Here is a 22,922-nt window from a genome sequence, read left to right as displayed (position 1 = left end):
AGGATACATTTGCATTTATGGTGTTTGGTTCTTTTTGTTATTTTTTACTTGTAGATGGAAAAATACCTTTATTTTCAATTTATTTTTATGTGGTGCTGAAGATTGAAACCAGCGCCTCACACGTGCGAGGCAAGCACTCTACTACTGAGCTTACAACCCCAGCCCTGGCTGTTTGGTTCTTTATTATAGTTTTTTTATACATGTATGACAGTGGAATATATTATAATTCTTATTACACAAATAAAACACAATTTTTCCTATCTCTTGTTTTATACAAAGTATATTTTCACAAATTTGTGTCTTTGTACATCTACTTTGAATAATAATGTCCATCACATTTCCCCATCATCTTGAAACATTTCCTGTCTGTCTAAATAACTAGTGTAAACAAAATGTAATTGTGTTGTTCTTTCCCATGAGGTGTAGTTCAGGTGTAGGCCCCATCTAGGACAACCAAGGGTAGCTGTCCTCACACAGGTTTGTCAGCCTGTGGCAGCTCAGAGGTGGCCACTATTGCCGGTTGTCTTTGGTCAGGTTGTGTGCCAGCCAGTTCACTTTGGTCTTCCAGCTCTCGCTCAGGGCTTCATTGAACTTCACCCAGAAGTGCTTCAGCCCCTCCTCCTCCGTCTTCCCCAGCGCCAGGGTGTCCTGGGACAGAATCATCACAACTGCATCAACATTCAGGGATCCTGACCCTGTTGCATCTCAAACCCTTCTGCCTCCCTGTACTCCTGCCACCTCGGGTTGTTGAAATTCCTTCCTAAAAGAACTGCAAGCAGAGGGTCAGGCGACCTCACCTTAGCTGAGAGAAGGGCAGGAAAAGCTTTAGGGAATACACCCTCTCCCACTCTGCCTCTCACTAACTGAAAAGACAGGAATGCAAAGTGTCTTGCAAACCTACAAGAAACTTTATCTCATGCATGAAAGACACTGAGGACACATGGTATGACCAAACAAGATCACAGTTCACCTGCAACTGGGCGGGACTAGGCCCAGGGAGTACAACATTCTGGCCACTTCCCACCATACTGCACTGCTGGGCCCGGGATGGCATGAGGGCCGCCATCTGAGAGGTGAATCTCCTAGGTCCCTGAGCTGTTCGAGCAAGATGCACTCTGACCAGGATGAGCTCTGCCAAGCTCTTTTTTTATACTATACATAGAGGAGGCAGGCTCCTCCACAGCTGTAGACGTTCAGGCAGGCCTTGGGAAGTTTGTGGTAGACCCTGGCCTCCAGTCTGGTGTGGTCCTGTGTTGGCATACCTTCAAATAGTGGATGTCTTTGGAGGAGCTGAGCTCAGGCAGGCCTGCTGCTCGCATCAGAGCAAAGAGTTGGAGGAAGAGGAGCCCATGGCGCCGCAGAATTCTGTAGGCCTGTTCACAGTAGCCTCGAAACCTGCAGAGGTAAAGGAAATTAATAAATCCCTGGGTCCTCCCTGCCATCCCCAGCCTAAAACAAGCAGGGGTTCTGCATCCAGCCAGCACCTGCCCCTGAGTGTCTGCCCCTTGCCTGGGCCTGCCTCCTACACCTCCCATGGACCTCCTGTTTGCACTGCCCAACAGGGTACTCTTGGATTGGGGTGCACCTGCAGAGAAAGCAGCACCCCGAGGGTGGAGGCAGGAGTTAGCTTGAGGGCTATGTCCCCATCCCTGCCCCTGGCTGGACACTGTCCCCTCACTGGGGCCCTGGGCACCCTCACCTTTCAAATTTCTCATTATTACTAGTATTGCCCTGCTGAATCACGTGGACAAAGTCATGGGTGAGGATGAATGGGACTCACTCACGGTTGATTCCAAACTTGGTCTTAAAATTCCCCAGAATGTGGCCAAAGTCAATGTGAAATAGCTGAGGGGAGGGAAGGGCAGGGGGAATAGGCTTCACAAAGAGAGGTTCCAGTTAGAGAAAGTCAGCAGGACTTGGGGCACTCTTCTGGGAGGTGTGGGTAGGTCAGAGAGGCCACTGGGCCAGGGATGTAGGACAAGCTCACTGGGCAGCTGAACACAGTGCTCCTTACCTGCCCATTCTCACGGATCATGATGTTGTCACTGTGCCGGTCACCGATGCCCTGCACATATGTGGCCACACAGTAGCCAGCACAGGAGAGGGTGAACTCAGAGGGTGAACTCCTCAATGGCTCGATCCAGGGCTTCTCTGGGTGGGGAAGATTGAAAACCAGGGCTCCTTATATTTTCCCTCCTCTTGATTCTGGCCTTGTGTTAATCAACAAGGAGGGCATTATTCTGGAGCATAGGTCACCATGCCCAGCTTGAAATTGCCCCCTTCTTCCACACAATACCATGCAGAGAAGCCAAGGTCTATGTATTAGATGAAGAGAGGCTGCATAAAGAGGCACAATTGACAGCCAAGTCCCTAGGTGTGTGACTGGGCCCTTGGTAGATGCTCTGGGCTCAGGCAATATCACAGATGCTAGCCATAGCACCAGCTATTTCAAACCACAGCAAAATCCACTCAAGCTACATATTTGTGACTAAACACGGTGGTGGTTTTAATGCCCGAAGAGTTGAGTAGCATAACACAGCCATGAAAAATGGACACCTGGGAAAAGTGACCTTCTCTGTCCTGCCCCAAATCAGATGTGGGCCAGTGCTCAGCTGAGCCAAGCAGCCATGGAAATTGTCACAGGCCTTCCCTCACCTTTCACTCTATCGAGCCTCTCCCAGGAATAAGAAAGCCTACCCAGGGTTCTTGGACTTGAGCCAGTTGAGCAGGGTATCCTTGTTGAAGGCAGCCGTGGCAGCCAGGTTGCTCTGGTTCAGCTGGATGTTGGCAATGGTGTCCGAGTGCTGCACTGCCTCAATGAGGCCCATGCAGTCACCGTGGATAGGCAGCCATAGGAGGTCATCCTAGCACATGAGAAGAGGCACAGGTAGACACTATGTTTAAGGACATTCTCTGGGGCTACTGGAAACCCCTGGAAATTGAGGCGCCCAACAAAACCACAGGGAACACTGCTCAAGTTCCTGAGGATGCCAGACGGGGTGTGGGGCCCTGGGGAAGGTGCCTCAGAGACACAGAACTGGCACCCAAGATGCAGAGCACATCTTGGCTGGGCTCATGTTTGCTCTGAAGAGAATGAGTCAGCGGGCTTGAAATAAGGTGGCACTGCTCCCCAAGGGGTAGAAACCAGGAAATAGGAGCTGAGCACCAGGAGTGGCCTTACCCAAACCTCTCCAGCTGCCCTACCCCTCTTGTGAGAACAGCCGCTCTCACAGCCAACATGGAGGTGTCAGTTTAGACCAGGAATTCCTCCAGGAGCAGGCTCTGAGGCCTGTTACAGATTCAAACAAACAGGTGATGGATAGAGGCCCCACCTTAGGTCCAGGCCCTCCTGCTTCCACAGGGCGTCCATGAGCTGGATCATCTTCAGAGTCAGCATGTCCTGGCAGAGGTCTGGAAGGGCAGGAGTTTCTAGTGGGTTATAAACCCATGCAAGGCTCAGAGTATCTGAGCTCTGTCTTCTCAGGGAACCCCCTGGGGCCCTACCACAGAACAGTATGGGCCTAGTAAGAAGGCCAAGGCCTCAGCATGTCCCCTGCCCAGCCTGGCTCACCATCCCTGTTCTTAAAGATGATGCCAATGCTGCCAGCACTGCCTGCCTCCTCACTGCTGTACAGGAACCACAGAGGTTTCATCTTGGAGTCCATGAAGGTGCACCTTTCCACACTGCAGGCAGAGGGCAGTGTTGGGCTTCGCGGTTGGGGGCTTAGGGTGGGGGAGGGGGCTTAGGGCCTGGTTCTACGTGGGCCTAGGCTTGGGGCTCACCAGACTTCTGCCAGCATCGTGCTGGGGTCCAATGGGGACTGCAAGTGTAAAAGGGCCTCTAGGTAGGTGTCCTGGCGCATGTACAAGTGCATCAGCTCCTTAGTTTGGGGCTTGGTGGTCTTCTGTGAGCTCACCTTCACAAAGCCGCTCAGGGCCTTCAGCTTGCTCAGTGCTTCCACCTGGTGGGCAGAATGGAGTAGCAGCAGTGCACATGAGCCTGAGCCAGAACCACTAAGGAGTATGACTGAAGGGGCCTGGAAGGGGAGCACGCCTTGGGCACAGGCACTATGAGCCTCACCTGCTTCATCAGCACCTTCATGTGGTAGGTGCTGCCCCTGAAGTAGGCCTCCATTATGAGGCCAAAACGCAAGGCCACGGACGGCACATGCATCTCAGTGCTGGAGGGAGAAGATGGGGCTGAGAATGGCCAGGAGTGGCACATAGCCCCTCCCCAGCCCAGTAACCATGAGGTCAGCAGGCCAGGAGACCCTCATCCCCCATGGCCTTTCTAGGTTCCCAAGGAATCAGCGTGCATCCAGCTACCGATGATGCCAGAAGAGGAAGTGGCCAATTTTTTGGTTGGCCAGAGCCCGGTCCAACAAGAATTGGGTCAGTTCGCAGTCCAGGTAGGACTTGTACTTGAGGACCTGCACCAGCTGCAGCAAGCACTGGAAAAGCTCGTCGTCCCTGTAGGGGAGGAAGGCTGGATGAGTCTGGGGTTCTGAAACTCAGAACAGAGGTCTCCAGCTGGCAGGTGACTGGAAAAAGGGTGAGGCCAGCCTAGGCTCATCTCCACACAGCACCCACTTTCAGGTTGCCAGGGCAAACTGTCTTAGTGAGGAGCTGGCAGCCTGTGGGCCTCAGTGCCCAGCTGGGACTCACGTTAGTTTCTGCAGGGACCTGATGGCAAAGGAGCCCACGTGGAAGTCAGGGAAGCTGAATTCCAGCAGCTCCAGGGCATTCAGGACAGGAAGCTCGGACCAGGAGCACAGTAGGTACAGCATCTGGAGGGCGCTTTGCAGTCAGGTGGTGGGCAGCCCACTGCTATCTCTCTACTCCAGCTGTGCCCCTGGTGTCCCTCTCCACCCACCTGGGCCACATCCTCGTGCTTGTTCCACTTGGTCACGAGCAGCAGGTGGGCCAGAGCCTCTGGGAAGTGCTCCTGCACTTCATGCTGCATCTTCCACACCAGGTCCTTCTCATGCTCATACAGCTCTCCCGACCCCCGCTGCTCCAAGATTCCCTGCAGCTGCAGCTGCTAAGGGGCACAGGCAGAGTGAGGCCTCCAGCCCAGCACCTGGCTTCATGCCCCACCAGCACCCCAGGTCACCACCTCCTTGGTGGTAGGGCCACGTTCCCTGTGATGTCCCAGCTCCAGGATCTGCAACAAGTGACCCTTCTGTGAGCTCCCCAGGCCTGGGCCAGCACTGGCAGGGTTCTAGGCTGGGCGTCTGCACCTCAGCACTATTGCCAACCACTCTTGCTGTTGGGAGCCCTCCTGCACACTGCAGGGCATTCAGTAGCATCTCCAGGCTCAGCCTGCCACAGGCCAGTAGCACCTTTCCCATTGGTTGTGACAGCAAAATGTCATCAGACATCACCAACATCCCCTGGTGGGCCACATAGCTACTAGAACGCCTAAAATCAGCATGATGACCCAGCCCCCAGCAATGGGCAAAGACTGGGGTGACCAGGGACCCCCCTCTGAGGAGCTCCAGGAAAGCTCCTGGTTAGCGCTCAGCTTCCAGGAAAGACCCCACTGACCTTCTCCAGGGCAGGGTAGTACACAGGGTGAGGGGCCACCTCGGGCAGGTAGATAACCAGGGTGACAGCACTCTCTGTGTTGGGATTGCTATGCACAGTACCCATGGGGTTCAGCAGGTCTCCTTTCTCATCTGAAGGCAGGGACAGATGTAGTTGTAGGGGAACCAGTTCTGGATCCCTCACCCTGCAAGAGCCTCTCCCTGCTGGGCCTGGGTCCACCTGGGACAGAGGGCCACATGTAGAGGCAGAGCTCCCCAGTCTTGAGCTGATCCTTGTAGTCAAACAGCATGAGGTTGGCCCAGGCAATTGGGCAGTCCTGGAGAAGGATACTGCAGATCAGAGTGAGCCTGTTCTTGTTCATATGCAGAATGGAACCAGTCTCAAGGCCAACCAGGAGAGAAGATCCAGACTGCATGGAAGGTCTCCAAGTTAGACCCAGGAGGAGGGGAAGGACCCGCTATCTCTTTCCTATCATAGTTTCAGTAATTAAGCCAGCAAGATCCCTTCCTGGCTGCCTGTATCTTCACACCCAGCATCCAGAGACACTTGAGTAAGCTCACCAGTCCCATAGCTGGCCCAGGACAAGGGGCAAGTCACATCCTGGGTCTAGGGACTTGGGGCCCAGCCACACTCTCCCCAGGCAGCCACTAACTCATCATTTCTATCCCCCTGAGAACACTGTCCTTCCACCAAAGGAGCTGCCTCCAGGACCCCTAAGGACCACAGGTCTGGGCTAGATATTTCAAGTCAGGCAACTCATGAGCTGTTACTCAGGCAGCACAGGAAGCCAGACTAAGGAGCCAGACTAGGGCAGGCAGAGAGACTGGGGTCCCCAGGCTCTCCCAGGACCCTGTTCTCAGGGTGCCTGCCTGTGGGAGCAGGATGGCAAGAGGCCCCAGTAAGGGGTTTCACTGGGTGTCTGAGGCTTGGGCCTCTCCCAGTCAGCCCAACCCATCACCTTCTTGGACTTTTTATTGCTAGAGTGCGCCTTCTTGGCCTTCTCAATCACGGCATAGAGTGCAAAGCAGAGCCGGGCCATGCGCTGCAGGTCAGATGTTGATGTCAAACTCCAGATGCTGCTTCCACATGGGCTCTGAACACACGCTCACCTCCAAGCTGGAAATCGTCTTGCACAGCATCTCATTGCCATGGAAGAGCCCGGCCTGTACCACCAGCTGGGGAAGGGGTACAGGGCATGGGTGAGGGAGCAAAGGCCCCACCCCATCTAAAGTTCCAATCCTCTCCTTGAAGGTCCCCATTTACACAGGGGTCCAAATCTACTTCTTGCATTGAGAGTGGTCCAGCAGAGTGTAGGCTGGCAGCTCAGTGGTACAGGTGTCTTGGGGCATTGGTACCCCAGGCTGTGCTAGGGCAAGCCAGTCTCAGTACACTTGATTCTGTGGGTCAACTCAGAACCTCAGTTTTCTCATCAGGGTTCAGAAGTTCCAGGGTCCCTTCTGCTTCTAACAGCTCTGGCTACCTTCATGCCTAGCAACTTCTGAGCCCCATGCGGCTCGTAAGACTTCCTGACCAGTCTCCATTGCACTTGTTCCAGTTCCAACCTGCTAGCCCATCCCCAGAGCTGCTCTCATCCAATCCTCCATGACTCCTGCAGACACAACCCCCTTTCCAGATTGTAAAGTAATGCCAAAAAAAGAGACCAGACAAGACATGCTATGCTCTGTGGACCCAGACAGGCATCACCTCCCAGTTGTGGGACAATAAATCCACCTCTGCAGGTGGTTCTGAGTGCAAAGGAGCCATGAAAGTGCTTTTTAAAGAGACAACAGGGCACTGTTCCCCAAGCCCATGGGGGCTCAGCTTCCAGGGGGAACCATGTGCAGTGTCCCCCAGACTCTGGGCACCCCTGGGTGGGTAACTCCTGGAAGCACCTCAGCGCAGCTGCAGCCAGCTTCTATGGTGCCTTTCACATCACTGACTGGGCCTCCTATTTCAAATGGGCTGTGCCTGATTCCACAAGCTCCACCAAAGTCAAATACCCACAAGTTTCTTGGCCCAGGTTTCCATTAATTGGCCTCCCTGGCCTGCAGGCCTGCTCCCCTCCCCTCTTATTGTTTGGATGTGGTTCACAGCCAATCCAGGCAGAGATAATGAGCAATGTGTCCAGGTGACTTTTGTGTGACACCCTCCCACTCTTCTTTCTCTGGTGCTCTGGTGCCCCTCCAGGCTACAGCAACCCTGTTGTGCAAAAAAAAAAAAAAACAAAACCCACAAACAAAATCTGTCCAGTCACCTGATACCTGAACCCCTACCTTCATCTGCTCATCAGCATTGATTTTGCTGCCCTGGATCAGCTCAATGCAGAAAGGCTGCCCCAGCGACCACTGGGACACAGAGGAGGGCTAGAGAGAAGAGGAGCGGGGCTTAAATCCTAGCTCATTCCCCTGGCTGATGAAAGGCTAGGGAGAGGGGGAGAGGGTCCCAACTTTGTGGCAAGGTTTAGAAACTTGTCACCAACACCATCCTTTACCAATCTTCTACACAGGGGCCCAGGGGCCCAGGGGACCCAGCCCCCCTGAGATCTGCAGAGAAGTAGGCAATCTGGGATCGCAGTAGCTCAGAAAGGACCCCACCATGGGTGTCAGCTCAAGGCCCCGACTCTCCAAAAGGACTGCACCATCCAAAGTCCCCTGGATCAATGCCTAGCCCTGATGCTATCCAAGAGGTTCTAGGATTGGCCAAAAGGAGGAAGATAGAGAAAGAGGATAAGAAAGTGGAGGACATCATCTCACCTTTTTGATGGGAACGGGGGGCAGTTTGGTGTGTGGTTTCTGGACCTGAGGGGCCGTTTGCTCTGCTCATCCCGCATGGCAAGGATAGAAGAGGAGTGCACCATGGTCAGGTGGGGGGTCAGTCCACTGTGCAGCAGCTGCATATGTACTGAGATGAGAGTGCAAGGTTGAACTGTCAATGGGTGGTATATCCATTCCCTGGAACCAAGAGAGACCCACAGTCTGGCTCTATCCCTCCTATGCTAGCCCCTTCTAGAGTGGTAGGGATCCCAGAGTGCAAAGGGCTCCTTGCAGACCTCACTTTGAACTGACAGAGCAGGTAGCTGCCATAGAGGTACTCATGCCACCCATTCACCTGCAGCACATAGTCCTCAGGCTGCTCCATTGTGAGGTTTTGGTACACCTTGGTCTTCTTCTGGAGGGCGCAGGCAATCAGCGCTATGGGCACATTCTTGGTGGACAACTGGATGGTGAAGCTCTCCTGTGGGGAGGAGGGAGTGTTGGCATGCTGCTCTCAGGCCCATGGGCTTCTGGGGAAAAGGGGCAAGGCCACCTGCCTGCCTATATTGGGTGTCCCCAAGTGTGAGCCCCACAAGGGCAGGGCCTGGGTCATTCACTGATGAAAGTAACAGCAGACACCCAGGAAATACTTGTCCAATGAATTAAGGGACCAATTCAGCCTTGGTGAGCTTACCTGGTGGGATGCTTGACTATACCCCTTGCATGCCTGCATACCTGGAAAATGATGTGTGATGCCAGTGAATGAAGGGAAATTTGGGGGCCTGGGACACTGGAGTGTCTTATCAGTGAAAGGTCTCCATGGGCACAGCAGCCCATGTGCCACAGCTGGGACAGCCTCCCTAGGACATGGGTTATGGGCTCACCCTGCTGCCCTCAAATTTGACATTGACAAGCAGGTCTGGGTTGAAGATTTGAGAGGTGTTGCTGTCTCCCCAGCTCCTGGTGGAGGGCTCCAGCTGAAGGAAAAAACTGTATTGTAGCCAGGCCTCCAAGCCCAGCTGCTGCCGGCGGGCAGCCGTCTCCTCGCTGAACTGGCGCATCTTAGTGCAGAAGTCATTCACTTCTGGGTCTTGCAGGGAGTCAAACTCGTGGAGGCCTGTAGGGCAGGAGCAGGCTCAGTGTAGGTACATGTGACACCAGCCACCCAGGTGTGCCCTACCTTGCCAAGGTGGGGCCTGATCTGTGAGCCCTACCTTTGCCGATGAGGAGGCTTATCTGTGAGTTGATGAGCTTCTCCATGTGATCACCCTCGCGGGTCACCAGGCGCAGCATGGGCAGGAAGGGCCGGACATCACACAGCCGCTGCTCTTCATCCTCTAGCTCCTGCTGCTCTGCGGTCTGGTTGACACAGGTGAACACGTAGGCCTTGGGGTCACTGAGCATGTGGAAGAGGGGCTCATTCTGGGGCTTCGTGCCACAGCATCTGGGAGGAATAGTTATGGTCAGCCTTGCTGGCCATGACAGCTGCTGGAAGGCAGACAGAGGCCTCTAGTCTTGGCATCCCACTCTGCATGAGCCACATAGAGGACAAAGGGAGACCCCAAGAATCGCTCCCTAGGAACCCTTTGGCCTTTGGGTCCAACCAGCTAGTCAGCAAGCTTCCTGTCCCTGTGCTCTGTGAAGGACTTGATGTGTGGAGATTGGGGACTGAGCAGCCAGCCACACCTGCCTTAGACACATTATCTAGGGCTGCTTTCACCCCACCAAGGCGATGGTGGCCTTGAGCCATGGCAGAGCTGAACCACTGTGACACATAACACTTAGCCCACAAAGCTTCATATCAATAAAAATATGAAGAAACCAAAACCACAATGAAGTGAGAGATGGGACCCCAGGGACAAGTCTGCTACAGTAGTGTTTCAACTTTAGGCACATTGTTTGAAGTTCTGTAAGCACATCAAGTGAACCATATAATGATGTTTACAAGAACTAGAATATGAACAAGATGTTACTGTGGTCACTCAGAGAAATAAGTCATAAAAGTTCATAATCAGAATTTAGTTAGAATGTGGTTAGAAAACAGAAAATGCCTAAGGTAGTGCCTGTGGCTGTCTTCTATGGCAGGATCACAGGCAGGTCTCTTCCTTCTTGTTAGACCACGACGCAAGAAAAGACCACTGACTCCAATTAAAATCAAATTAAAGCAAGCTTATTATTTCGACCGGCCGGGCTGCCTTGCCCCTCAAAATCGTGGAAGCCAAGGACAGCCCTGAGGCTTCTTTGTGGCCCAGTTTTATAGCCCAAAAAGTTACACAAAGGGGGGTTACAGATAACAACACTCTGAGGAACATAACACAAGTTTACATTTTTGCTGGCCCCGGCATCAGAATTTATGGAGATCTTAGAGACTCAGAGAGGGTCCTTATCCGGCCAGGGAAGGCCAGAATTTATGAGGCGTCACTAAGGTTTAGGAAAGGGTTGTTATATGGTCGGGGAAAACCGGACCTGGGTGAGTTCAGGGCACGGGCAGGCATTCCAATCAGCTTTAAACATCAACTAATGGCCAGGCCATACAGACATCCTGATATTTTTACAAAAAACAGAAATGAATCCTTCATAACTTGTGATAAGCTGGCTTCTGATCTAATGAGATAACTAGGCTAGGTATATCACTTCTCATTCTTATTTTCCAAAATTTTATGGGCCAATATTATTATTGAACTCAGGGACACTGAACTACAGAGCCATACCCTCAGCCCTTTTTCATATTTTCTTTAGTGACAGTTTCTCCCTTAATTGCTTCGAATCTCACTATGTTGTTAAGGCTGGCTTTGAACTTACAATCCTCCTGACTCAGCCCTGAAACATTTGGGGACACATCCAGCTACTTTTGAAGTAGAAAAATTTAAGAAAGGATGCAAGGAAGGCAGAGAGAAAATTTCCAGGACATTAAAAAAAATCCCTCAAGTGTGGTCCATTGCTTCTATCATTTTTTTCTTGTTCTCAATAATAGCTTTTTAAATTGTGAAATAAATTCTTGCCCTCAGGTAGTCCAAGGCATGACCCATTAAACCCGAGTTTGTAAGTGGCAAAACCCCATTGAAAGTCACAGGAAAGCTTCTACCAAAGCAGATGTTCATTGCTTTGACTCAGTAATTCATCCTGAAATTTATTCAATGAACCTGGGGACCCTTTCCAAGGATGATGGGCACTATGTTGGCAACAGTTTTAAAGACAATTTCCTGCAAAGCCCTTATGTGTCTGGGAGCAGACTGTGGTCACTAAAGTAACAGACAGCATAATGTGAGGAAAACTTTCAAAGTTCCATTCCAGCACTGGAGGCTTAAGGGCAACTGAGGCTAGTAGCTGGCCCTCTGGTAACTAGGGAGGGGAACATATTGCCATGGGGTAAGCTGAAACTAGGGAGGGGAACACATTGCCATGGGGTAAGCTGAATTTGGATAGTAAGTGGAGGTTAACCACCCATTTTATACAAGTTCTTGATATTGAATATTTTTCAAAATTTATATCTGAGGTTCTCAAGTGTGAGGAACAATGTCTCTGTCTTTCTGAGCTCCCAGGGCTGACAGGAGACCAGGCAGTACCTGCTTGATGGTGCTGAGGTTGGCATTGTAGGACACAGGGAAGCTCAGGTAGATCCCTGTGGGTAGAAGGAAGTCAACCACCACACTATGATTCTTCTCCTCCTCGGTCCAGAATTCCATGAGACAGTCAATCCCCAGGGGTATTCTGCTTTGTTATTTCTCTGTGGCCACGTGACATGTAAAGGAAGTAAAGGCAGAGAGTTCTTCAGAGTAGTGTATGGGGGCCTCAGGCAATGTGAGGCTCAGGGCTGAGGGCTCCCAGGTGGGCACATGGTGTTCTCCTCTCACAGGGCCCCCACTGCCCAGGTAGCTGCTGCTCCTACTGCCCCAGATAACTGTCAGCACTCGGCTACCTCACACCATGGTGGACACATCTGCCTCCCTCACAGCGGGCCCAGAGTCATAGACCAAATAATTTTCCTCTGGAAATTACGCATCAGGAAAACACTATCATGGCCACCACCTGGCAAGGAAAGATGGCAGTGTGGCTGGGTGTACAACTCAGGATTCGAGAAAGGCCAAAGGCTATGACTGGACAAAATTTATATTTTTTATTTTTTACACTGGGAATTTAGGCCAGGGACACTCTAACACTGAACTACATCCCCCATCCTTTTTATTGATTTTTTCCTCCACAGGGATAGAACCCAAGGAAATGTAACTACCGAGCCACATCCCCAGCCTATATTTGTATTTTATTTAGACACAAGGTCTCCATGAGGTATTTAGGGCCTTGATAAGTTTCTGAAGCTCTCTTTGAACTTGAAATTCTCCAATTGGAGTAACAGGTGTGCACCCCAGAGCGTGTGCTTGTTCGTGTGTGTGTGTGTATGTGTGTGTATGTGTATGTGTGTGTATGTGTGTGTGTGTGTGTGTGTGTGTGTGTGTGTGTAAGATTTGGTGAGATATATTGATTGAACTGAGCCCCAAACCTGCCCCCACTACATACATAACAAAACATTACAGAGAAATTTTGTCTTCCATACACTCCAGAACCAGATCAGCCCCTTACTTCCCTCACTCCCAGCTTCCCCCTCCAGGTCACCACCATCTGGAATCTGTTTATCTATAGCCTCCATCAGTGTTTTTACTACTAATTTGTAACCACAAAGAATTCCTAATATTTTTGAATGCCTTAAAGCTTCCTAAACTAGTGAATCTTCTGCAACCTGCTTTTGCTACTCAATTTATGTTTTTTAGATCCATCCACGTGGATGAATACATGTAGCAATAGTAAATTCATTTTAACTCCTGCAAGGTGTTTCACTGTATAAAGAAAGCACCTTGTATTTGCCCTGATCATGGTGATAAACTGGGAAGGTTTATTTCTATTTTCCTTAGTTGTTACAAAAGATGCTACAATGTATATTCCTATACTGGGTTCATAGTCTGCACCTGGGAGCAGAGAGGAGGCTTGTCCAAGAGCAGTATGTGAACCTCATGTTTGTTTTCAAGGAAAAATATACACATTAAAAGGGAAAAGACAGGTAAAATTAAGGTTCGGAATGCATTTTATTTAATCCACTGTATCCAAATTATCATCATGTTGACATGAAATCAACACAGGGAAAAAATACTAGAGATATTTCAACTATTTTTAGTATTGATCCTTTGAAATCTTTTGTATAGTTTATGCTTATTTCATTGCCAGCTTTTCTCTTTGTTTTCTGCCATTTCACTTTCAGATTTTAATCAGAAATAACTGGCCATGGATGGTGGTTTAGCTCAGTGTCAGAGCACTTACCTAACATGTTCAAGGCCCTGGGTTCTATCCCCAGCCCAACTCAAACAAATACAACAAGAATTATTTTGTCTACTCAATTTTCACACTATCTATAGGTTAAAAATATTCAGCAACCCAAGTTGTCCCAAACAAATAAAGCTTTTCTGATAAAGACCAGGTATCAATTTCTAAATTTCAATTAATGTAAATTAAATAAACTGTGGGTTATTTTGAGTGTGAGATGAGGTGAAATTCTGAGGATGGCACCCAGGACCTTGTGCATGTTAAACAATTGCTCTGCTACTGAGCTGCCTCCCAAACAAACAGAAAGTTTTCAAGTTCATTCCTCAATTGTGCACTATCTACATTTCAAGTGACAAAGAGTTCCATGTAGTGAAACCTATGACAGGTATAAATTCATCATTCACTTGCTCAAGTACCCCCATGTTTTCCTCAACGTTGTGCTGCCCATCGTGAGCTCATGCTTGATCTCCAAATTACCCTCAGCATTTGCTATTGTCAAACTTACTCATTTTTGCCAATCTGATGGGTATGAAATTGGCTTACTTTGCTTAAATTGCTTTTCTCTGATAATTAACAAAATGTTTAGCTTTTGCAGAAATCCTACTTGTAACCTTGGCATGTGTCCTGTGGGGTTATTTATCTTATTCTTGTTACTTTATAGAATCTATATATTCTACATTCTATTCCTTTGTGGATTAAACGAAGTGGAAATGTTTACTTCCTACTGAGTCATCTTTTCTCTTGGTATATGATCTCTTTTTGGTAAATAAAAGTTTTTATTATTAATGCAATAAAATATATCAATGTTTTTGGAGGAGGTCACTCAGTATTAGAGATAATTAGCATGCACAAGACCCTGGGTTCCATCCCCAGCACTACAAAAAAAGGAAAGTATTCCCATGCAACTTCCCTACCTACTGTAACATCATAGCTCCTGTATTTAAATGACTTTTGAAAGTAGTTGAAAGGACATTCAGTTTTCATTTGTTTTGAGAGAGTGCTTCACTATGTAGCCCAGGTTGAATGCAATCTTGCAATCCTCCTGCCTCAGCCTCCTGAGTAGTGGGGATGACAAGCATGTGTAGTGGTACCCAGCTACAGACATGTTTAATTTAAGAGTGATATTCTCTGGTGGCAGTGCCAGCTGGGGCCAGGCATCCTTGGTGGGATGTAGAAGTGGCTTGGAGCAGTGTGATTCACACATTGCCTTGTCCTCCTAGGGCACTGCTGCTGGCAGACGATTCCTTGGATTGTGAAACCACATCCTATTTGAGGTTCCTTTTTCTTAGAATGGCCAAGCCAAAGCATTCCTTTATTATTCAAAACCTGGGGGACTATCAGAAATCCTGGAGAATCTGTCTATGATGCCATATGTTCTTTGGCCAAGTAGGGAAGTCAGTGGGACACACTGGGTCACCTAATCTGGTAAGGCCAAGATGAGCACACAAAGGAAGACCTACCAGGAGCTCTGAACAAAAGGCCTGGGTTCTGAGAAAATGCACTCCTGCTCCCCTGTCCTCAGCACCCTGGAAGTGAAGTCTTCAACCATACTTCCCCAGCTAGGTGGAAGGGAAATAATTCCACAGAAAGTGAAAAAGTGGAAGACCCTTGAAGACTTGTGCAGGATAGAGAGTGAACAGGAGACAGGACAGTAGAAAGCCAGATCTCCTTCCCTCTCTCTGTTCCCAGGACTCAGAGTTCATCAGCCAAAAAGCCTCAACCCTCTGCTCTGGACAAAGCCCAGACCCATCACTCTGTCTCTCTCACAGATGTCAGCAAATTCAGGGACTTCGGAACTGTCCAAGAATAAAAACTGATATAACCACCTTGGAAAACTCTCTGGCAGAACCTATGAACACACCTGTGCCCTGCACCAACACATCCACTCCTCAACAGATGGGCCCAGAGACACGTGAGAGTGACTGTGACATCACTGCTTGGGACAGGCTGACAAACTCACATCAGCAGTAGGGTGGGGAAATAAACTGCGGTTATTCTTTCTAAGTATAGTGTTATATCACAGGGAGGATAAATAATCTTCAAAGGCACACACAATGCCACAATGTAAATGAATTTCACAGACATATGGGTGAGCAAAAGGATCCTGGAAACAAAACCAGGTGCTCATGATTTCAACCACATGGAGAATGACAAGGGAGAACCGCTCATCTATCTTGGCAGCAGAGTTACCCCAGCCCGAGGGCCTGAGGGGCTTCTGGGTGTTGAAACCATTTTGGTTTTCTATCTGGAGACTTTTCACAAGTGCCTCACATATTGGTCCACATGGTTCAGATGAGCTGACTTCACTCCTACCCACTAAGATGACATGAGACACAGGCCCAGCAAATCAGAAGTCAGAGTTTCCCCTCAACTGTGGGTCAGATGGGACACAGGAATGGAACTCAGGCCCAACCCATCCCTGCATGTCACCTCCCTGGCTCCAATAATCCCAGGAAGGCCATGTGAATATCAAATCCATTGACTAGGTTTCAATGTCCAAACTTCCTTCTGGAGTAGCAGAAAATATATACTATTGACATGAAGCTTCTAGGAACTGTCCACTGCCCTTAGGGGCAGAAACTGAGAAGAGAACAACATAGGAAAGCAGAACTCCAAATGGAAATGGAGAACACAAGCATGGGCACGAGGATGTCACTGAGTCCCTGGACCTGGCCATGTCTGTAGCTTGTCCCTTCTTTCTTTCCTGTCTCACTCTCTCTTCTCTCCAGAGAAGATTCAGTTGGGTTTTCTGCCACTTGCCATATCTTTCCATGAGTGCAGCCACGTTTCCTTTTTGGAAGTTTCTAGTGTCTAGAAAGTCCTTTTCTGGGAAGGTGCCCTGCCTCTGTGAGCAAACCTGTGTCCTCTGTACTGCCATCTAGAGGCAAACAGGCAATCTGCCTGACCACTGTCACTGATGGAAAACCTCATCTAGAGCATCTGGTTAGCTCATAATTCCAAACTTTGCCCAAAGTGTCTGGAAACAGTTTCATAATGAGAACAGGGAAAGGTAGTGGCAATATGTGGCTGGAGAGAGGCCTCTAGGGACAAATTGTAGAAGAATGTTTCAGGTACCAAGCTCCTGCAGAGTCTAAAAGTGTGCTACAACACTTTCCTAGTCCCCAGAAAACTTTCTAGCTGGCCGCGTCGCTGAGCTTGCTGCCAGCCGTCCTGGCATTTGTCCATGTAAGCCATGTTCTGTACACCTGTCCAGGAACAATTGCCTGATTTATGAATTCAAGAACTCATGGCTATCTTTAATAGCTTCATGTCATAACTTGCATTCATGCATTACTGGATTTTTTATTTTATATGTATCATTCATTCTTGGATACATTCCTTAATTCCACTAGTAAGTATGAAGCCTGATTAAGTGCTAGGGATTGCAGGAGGAGCTGGGAATAAGGTGGTGATAGCCCTGACAGAGCTCACACTCCACAGGGAGTAACTGGTCCACAAGTAAATAGGCAGGGAAGCAGAGTGCCCACACATGGCCCAAATGTAGGGGAGGACAGTGCCACATGGTGCTGTCATGGAGAGTAGCTGGGGGGCAGGGACACCGCATGTAGTAGGCTAGGAAAGACCCCTATGGAGAGGACCTGGAGTGAGAGCCAGAGAGTGGAGGGAGACGTGATAGAGATGGGGGTCAAGGTCATGAGGGACCGAATCCTGCACATCCTGGAAAACAGGGCAGCACCTGGGTTTCTGCTCTTAGTGAGATGGGTGACCTAGGAGAGTTTTTTGGAAAATCAATGATGGGATGTGACTTTCATCCAAGACAAAGCCACTGGCAGTGATATGGAGGGACTGATGAGAATTAAGTCGAGGAGACAGTGGGTGAGCATCAGTGAGTTTTCTTGACCCAGCACTGAACATCAAGCAGAATCCAACATGCTCCCAAGAGAAAAGGGTTCAGGTGGAGAGGAGCCATGGATAGCCGAGGGTTTGGGCCTGGGAGTCTGCAGGGCTGATGGTCATTGCCTGCCCAGGGAAGCAGAGGGTGATACAGAGCCCTGGTGATGAGGCAACAGGTGGTCCACCTCAGACAGATGAAATCTGAACTGCTGATTGACAGCAATAAAGACAGGTGTGCCCCTGTCAGAGGCCAAGTGACCTGGTCCAGAACCCATGGAAGCCATCTGTGGGGTTGCAGAGATTTAACCTGGAGCCAGCATGTGACAAATGGAGACCCATGGGAGCGGGTGAGATAGCCTAGACAGAGGGTCAAAGAAGGCCAGGGGCACCCCAGGAGCAAGGGTGGCATCATTCCAGGATGAAACTTTAGCAATCCCTCCCTCCCAGGCCTCTGCCTTCCCAAGCTGACTGTTCTTTCCAAGCCTGACATTCAGAGAGCATCAGGGAAGTAGCAGAGCACAGACTCAGTTCCTCCCACCTCTTGGCCACTAGATCCAAAAAGGCAGCTGAAGGACAGCAGATACTTGTGGGTCTCCATCTCAGGAAACCCTGTCATCCCTTCCAGTGTCCTGGAGTGTCCCTGTTGGCTGTTCTTTCTCTAGCCCAAGGCTAAGGAACATGTGGGAGTCTGACCTGGGCCTTGCAGATGCAGCAAAGTAATCTCCACAAATATCTTAAGGAACACACTGTGGCCCACGGGCCTCATGCCAGGAGCAGGAATGCTTCTGTGCCTTCTGAGGAAGGGCAAGTAGGGACATACACCAAAACTGAACATCCTTCCGCCAGCTGAAGCTGCAACCATTGACTGCCCCTCTAGGCTGACAGTCCCACTGCCTGGTGGCCTGGCTGAGCCCCGGATACCTGAGGGATTCCCTTTCTTTATCCTAAACCTCTGCCAGGGCTCTGGGCCAGAACCTTCCCAGTCTGGTAGACTCTACTGCTTTTCCCTGGCCATTTCAAACGTGATTAACTGACCAGGCAGTGCCGCCCAGCCTCTGCTGATGTAAAAACAGGCTTTGGGACCTTCAGTTACACGTCCTGGGCAATAACTTTCCAGGGGAACACATGAGTCACTCCAGGCATAGTGGAAAGGCCCTTAGAGAAAGAAGTGAAGATGTGTCCTGCCAATTTGTGTGACAAACATCTCCCTGAGGGAACCCCAGGCAATGTGTGCCATGTTCCCTCCACATCACCTATGGAGTATCCATGAGCTGCTCAAGCACAGGAGTCATCCTATGAGTCTGAACCCAGTGACAAGATATCATCTCCTTTCTGGATATCAGAGCCAGAATTCACAACCCAACTAACCTGAGAAAAGGGGCCTCAGTCACAGAAACATCAAGAAGGCAGAAATTCACACAGTCCAAGTGTCTACCCCAAACCTAAGCTGGGAGGATACAAGACCAACAGCCTCCTCAACCAAGGAGAAAGAGAAAACCCTGAAGGGGTACTTGTGAGGTACATGACCGATGATTGCAGAGGCCAGCCTGTTGCACCATGCTGAGCCAGCAGTGTCTGGGCTCGGCTCCTTGACCTGGGTTCAATATAAAGATGCCCTTCCTAACTGAAATTGACACTTTTCCCATTGTCCAACCTCTGTGGACAAGTGAGTGGGCACTTCAGGGTCAGAAGGTGTTTGCCAGGGGGCCAAGTTCCCAGCAGAACTCCTAGACACTTGCCAGAAAGGTCCCAGAAACTGCCATCTGGCTCTGTCTACCAGAAAAAGCATGAAGACCCTTTAACCACACAACCTCCTGGAGACCCTAGGAGTAGCGGGATGAAGGAGGCCCTCTCCTTGGCCCAGTTCATCAGCAGGCATTTCTGTGAGAACCTTCTAGTTTCCCACTAGGCGCTGCACAGGCACCACCCCTTCTCCTAGAGAAGTTGTAGTCTAATAGAAACAGACAATTTTTAAAAGGAAGAAAATGCATAAAAAAGATGATTTCAAAGTAGAAAATACCTAGAATGTGGAAAAGAGAAAGGGTGGGCAGGAGATGGTCATCAGGGGAGGTTACACTGAATAGGTAAGGCCCGGATGAGAGACAAGCTAACAAAGACCCAAGACATGGGAGTAACCATAGGGTACCAGGTAGCAGGGTGGGAGTGCAAAGGCCCCAAGACAGGTGACTGGGAATGGGAAGATGACAGCAAGCGTGTGATCCTGCAGGGCCCTGGTGCCACAGCCAGGATTCCAGGCTTTGCTATAACTGCAACAGGAGCCCATGGGAGGATTTTAGGCAGGGATCAGACTTGGCCTGTTTGTTCCTCTACAAGGAAGATGGCTTTGGCTGCAGTAAGAGAAGTGGAAGAAAGGGGGTTTAGGATGGAAGCAGGAGAGGACAGAAAAACCCCAAGCAAAAGCAGACAGGGAAGAGATTAACCAGGGGAAGAAAGAACTCTGGCCCACAAGCCCAATACACCTGAATTCTCTACTTTAACAAGCAGAGGAGCAGATATCCCAGCAGGCTATACTTCTGCTGTCCTTACCAACTTCTTGACCTGAAGAACAAGTCAGGAGAAATAAATAATGCAGGGCCCCACTAAAGGATATGTCTAGGCTAAATGTACTATTATTCTTAAACACAATGCCTTGTGTTTTGTGGTCTCACGCATGTGAGGCTGAGCTACTTCCCAGCCCCGAGTCAGCAGCTTTATTTTCAACCAAGAATCAAGTGGTAACAGTTGGGTGCAAGGGTACACACCTGAAATCTCAGCTACTAGGGAAGCTAAGGAAGGAGGATCACAAGTTTGAAGATAGCCTTAGCAATATGGGGGATCCTGTCTCAAAATTACAGAAGTAATAAGTGCTAAGATGGAGCTCAGTGGAACAGTGTCCTGAGTTCAATCCCCAACACTGGAAGAATAAAAACAAAAGTGGACTTTTACTCATTAAGCAGGGAGGGAGTTCAAAGATGATGAAATATCTGCTGCATTGTAAAAAAAAAAATTATGATCCTGTTGAAGAGAATGTGGAAGACCTGGGCAAAGTGGTGCCAGCCTGTAATCCTAGAGGCTCAGGAGGCTTTGGCAGGAAGATGGTGAGTTCAAAGCCAGCCTCAGCTTCGGTGAGATGCCAAGTAACTCAGAGAGTCCAGTCTCTATATAAAATACAAAAAGTGGTAGGTATGTGGTTGAGCAACCCCCTCCCCCACACAAAATAAAAGAGTATGAGGAAAAAATCATAATTAGTAAAATGAAGACAAAGCAAATAAAAAGTTGGGAGAATTGCCAAGTCCAGGAAAAACACAAAGTGCAACAAGAAAAGACATACAACTGAGGTGCACTGAGTGGACACCACTGTGCATGGCAAAACTGCTGCTATTTCATACAGACTCTGGATTCCAGTTTGTACACCCTGGCACTTCTGTGCCAGAATCTCAGCCTTGCAGTGTGTCACTGCTGCCACTCCAGAGCCAAGGATAGATCACCCTCCTCAGCCCTGTTCACTGTCTTAATGTAACACAGACACATCTCAACAATTGGGTCAGGCTACAAGTCCTGGCTCTAAGAGAGGTCAAAATTTTGCAGTTCCCATGGTGGGTAGGTATTTGCTATAGATAAAGCCTCTTCCGAACTTATGTGCTGAAATCCTGGTACTCTGTGGTGATATTAAGTGGAGTGGCCTAAACTGGGAGCAATGGCACATGCCTCTAATCCCAGCTACTCTGGAAGCAGAGGCAGGAGGGTCACATTTTGAGGCCAGCCTTGGCAACTTAGTGAGACCCTCTCTCAAAATATAAAGGGCTGGAGATTTGGCTCAGTGCTAGAGTGCTCCTGAGTTCAACCTCCAATACCACCAACAAAAAGGAGGTGAGTCCTGGTGTCAGGCTCTTAAGTCATGGTGGGGCTGCCTTGAAGGGAATGCTGTTCTCCTGGAGTGAGTTCTCAGGAAAGAGTTGTTAAAAAATATGAGCACAGCGCCTCCCACTCATGGTGGCTTGAAACTTTCTGATGTGCCCTCTCCCTCTTACATGCACTTCTTCCATGATGCCATCTGCCATTAGTCCCTCACCAGAGGTTAATCTGATGGGGCTGGCCCATCTTGAATTTTCAAGTTCTAAAACTGTGGACTCAATAAACCTATTTGCTTCATAAGTATTCGGGTCCATGTATCTACTTATAAATACAGCCTACTATGGTGTTATTGTTTCTGCCTTCTCCCAAGACTATTCAACATACTAATAGCTGAACTATGCATGGAAAGCCATTTAACAGCTGGGAATAATGAGAATTAGAGAAACTGCATCCACTTCTTTCCTCATTTACTCTCTGATGTTAGTAGAGAACATCCCCCTGAGGCTTCCTTGCAAAGAGATGCAAAAAGCATTGGAATTTTTTAAAATGCACATCTAACTGGGCACAGTGGTGCACACTTGTAATCCAGCAACTCAGGAGGCTGAGACGGGTGAAATGCAAGTTTGAGGTCAGCTTGGGCAATTCAGTGAGACCCTGTCTCAAAAATAAAATAAAAAAAGGCTGGGGGATGTGGCTCAGGGGTAAAACAACCTGATTCAATCCTCAGAATCAATCAATCCTCCCCCCCCACACACACACACGAAGAAAGAAAGAAAGCAAAGAAAATTCACATCTAAACCTGTATCTAATGTACTATTTTACTTAAATGATGAAAGAATTCTGAGTATGAAATTCATTTTCCTTGGAATTTGAAACATCTATCCATTTTTTAGTGTTTCTTTTGCTTTTGAAAAAGTCCATGGTAAATCTGTTCTTTGATCAGTATGCAGCATTTTTTCGTCTGGTGAGGTTACTTCTACTTCTGGAGGCATTTTGTTTCATTTTGTTTTTTGAGAAATGATCTCACTACATTGCTCATGCTGGTCTTAAATTCTCCAGCTTAAGTCATCCTCCTGCCTCAGCCTACTAATTAATAGGAATCATAGGAGCATGACTGGCATGAGTCAAATGCCAAAGGCTGCAGCTCACTAACTGGCTCTGGAGCTCCTCCGTACAAATCCATTCCAGGCAGCTGTATCCTTCTCTTTAGAATTGCCTAAAGTCTAGTCTACATCCTCACTTGTTTGCCAAAGTTTGGGTCATTTTCTTCTTTTGGGACTGCTATTGCTATGAAGATGACTTTTTTTGGCTAGAGTGTCAGGGAGATTGGACCTTCTCCAAATTATTAACTGCAAAAACATATTTCTCCTCCCTTCCCCCAAACACTGCTTTCTTCCCCAACTTACCTCTCCAGAATGAGCCATGAAAGACCACTAGCAAAGTCCCTGCTGCCTGGCAGCTCAAATGTGCTTTGGTGGCACTGAGCATCATCCCACTCTTGCCTGACTCTGAGCTGCTTATTTGTTGGGAAAAAAAAAAACATACTTGTAAAACAGAATCTCAGAAACCTCCATTGCAAGCTCTTACAGGACTTTAGCC

The 22,922-nt window shown here is 49.0% G+C and overlaps 1 pseudogene; it reads right to left on the bottom strand.

Annotated features, from left to right (window-relative positions):
• Positions 1-218: 218 nt before the first annotated feature.
• On the bottom strand, positions 219-12,229 carry LOC101965906 (phosphatidylinositol 4,5-bisphosphate 3-kinase catalytic subunit delta isoform-like; annotated as a pseudogene).
• Between the last annotated feature and the right edge of the window lie 10,693 nt (positions 12,230-22,922).

The sequence above is a fragment of the Ictidomys tridecemlineatus genome, assembly GCF_052094955.1.
Source record: "Ictidomys tridecemlineatus isolate mIctTri1 chromosome 1 unlocalized genomic scaffold, mIctTri1.hap1 SUPER_1_unloc_4, whole genome shotgun sequence".
NCBI classification, from domain to species: Eukaryota; Metazoa; Chordata; class Mammalia; order Rodentia; family Sciuridae; genus Ictidomys; species Ictidomys tridecemlineatus.
The sequence above is the reverse complement of the archived record's forward strand: the minus strand, read 5'-3'. Positions and strand labels throughout refer to the sequence as shown.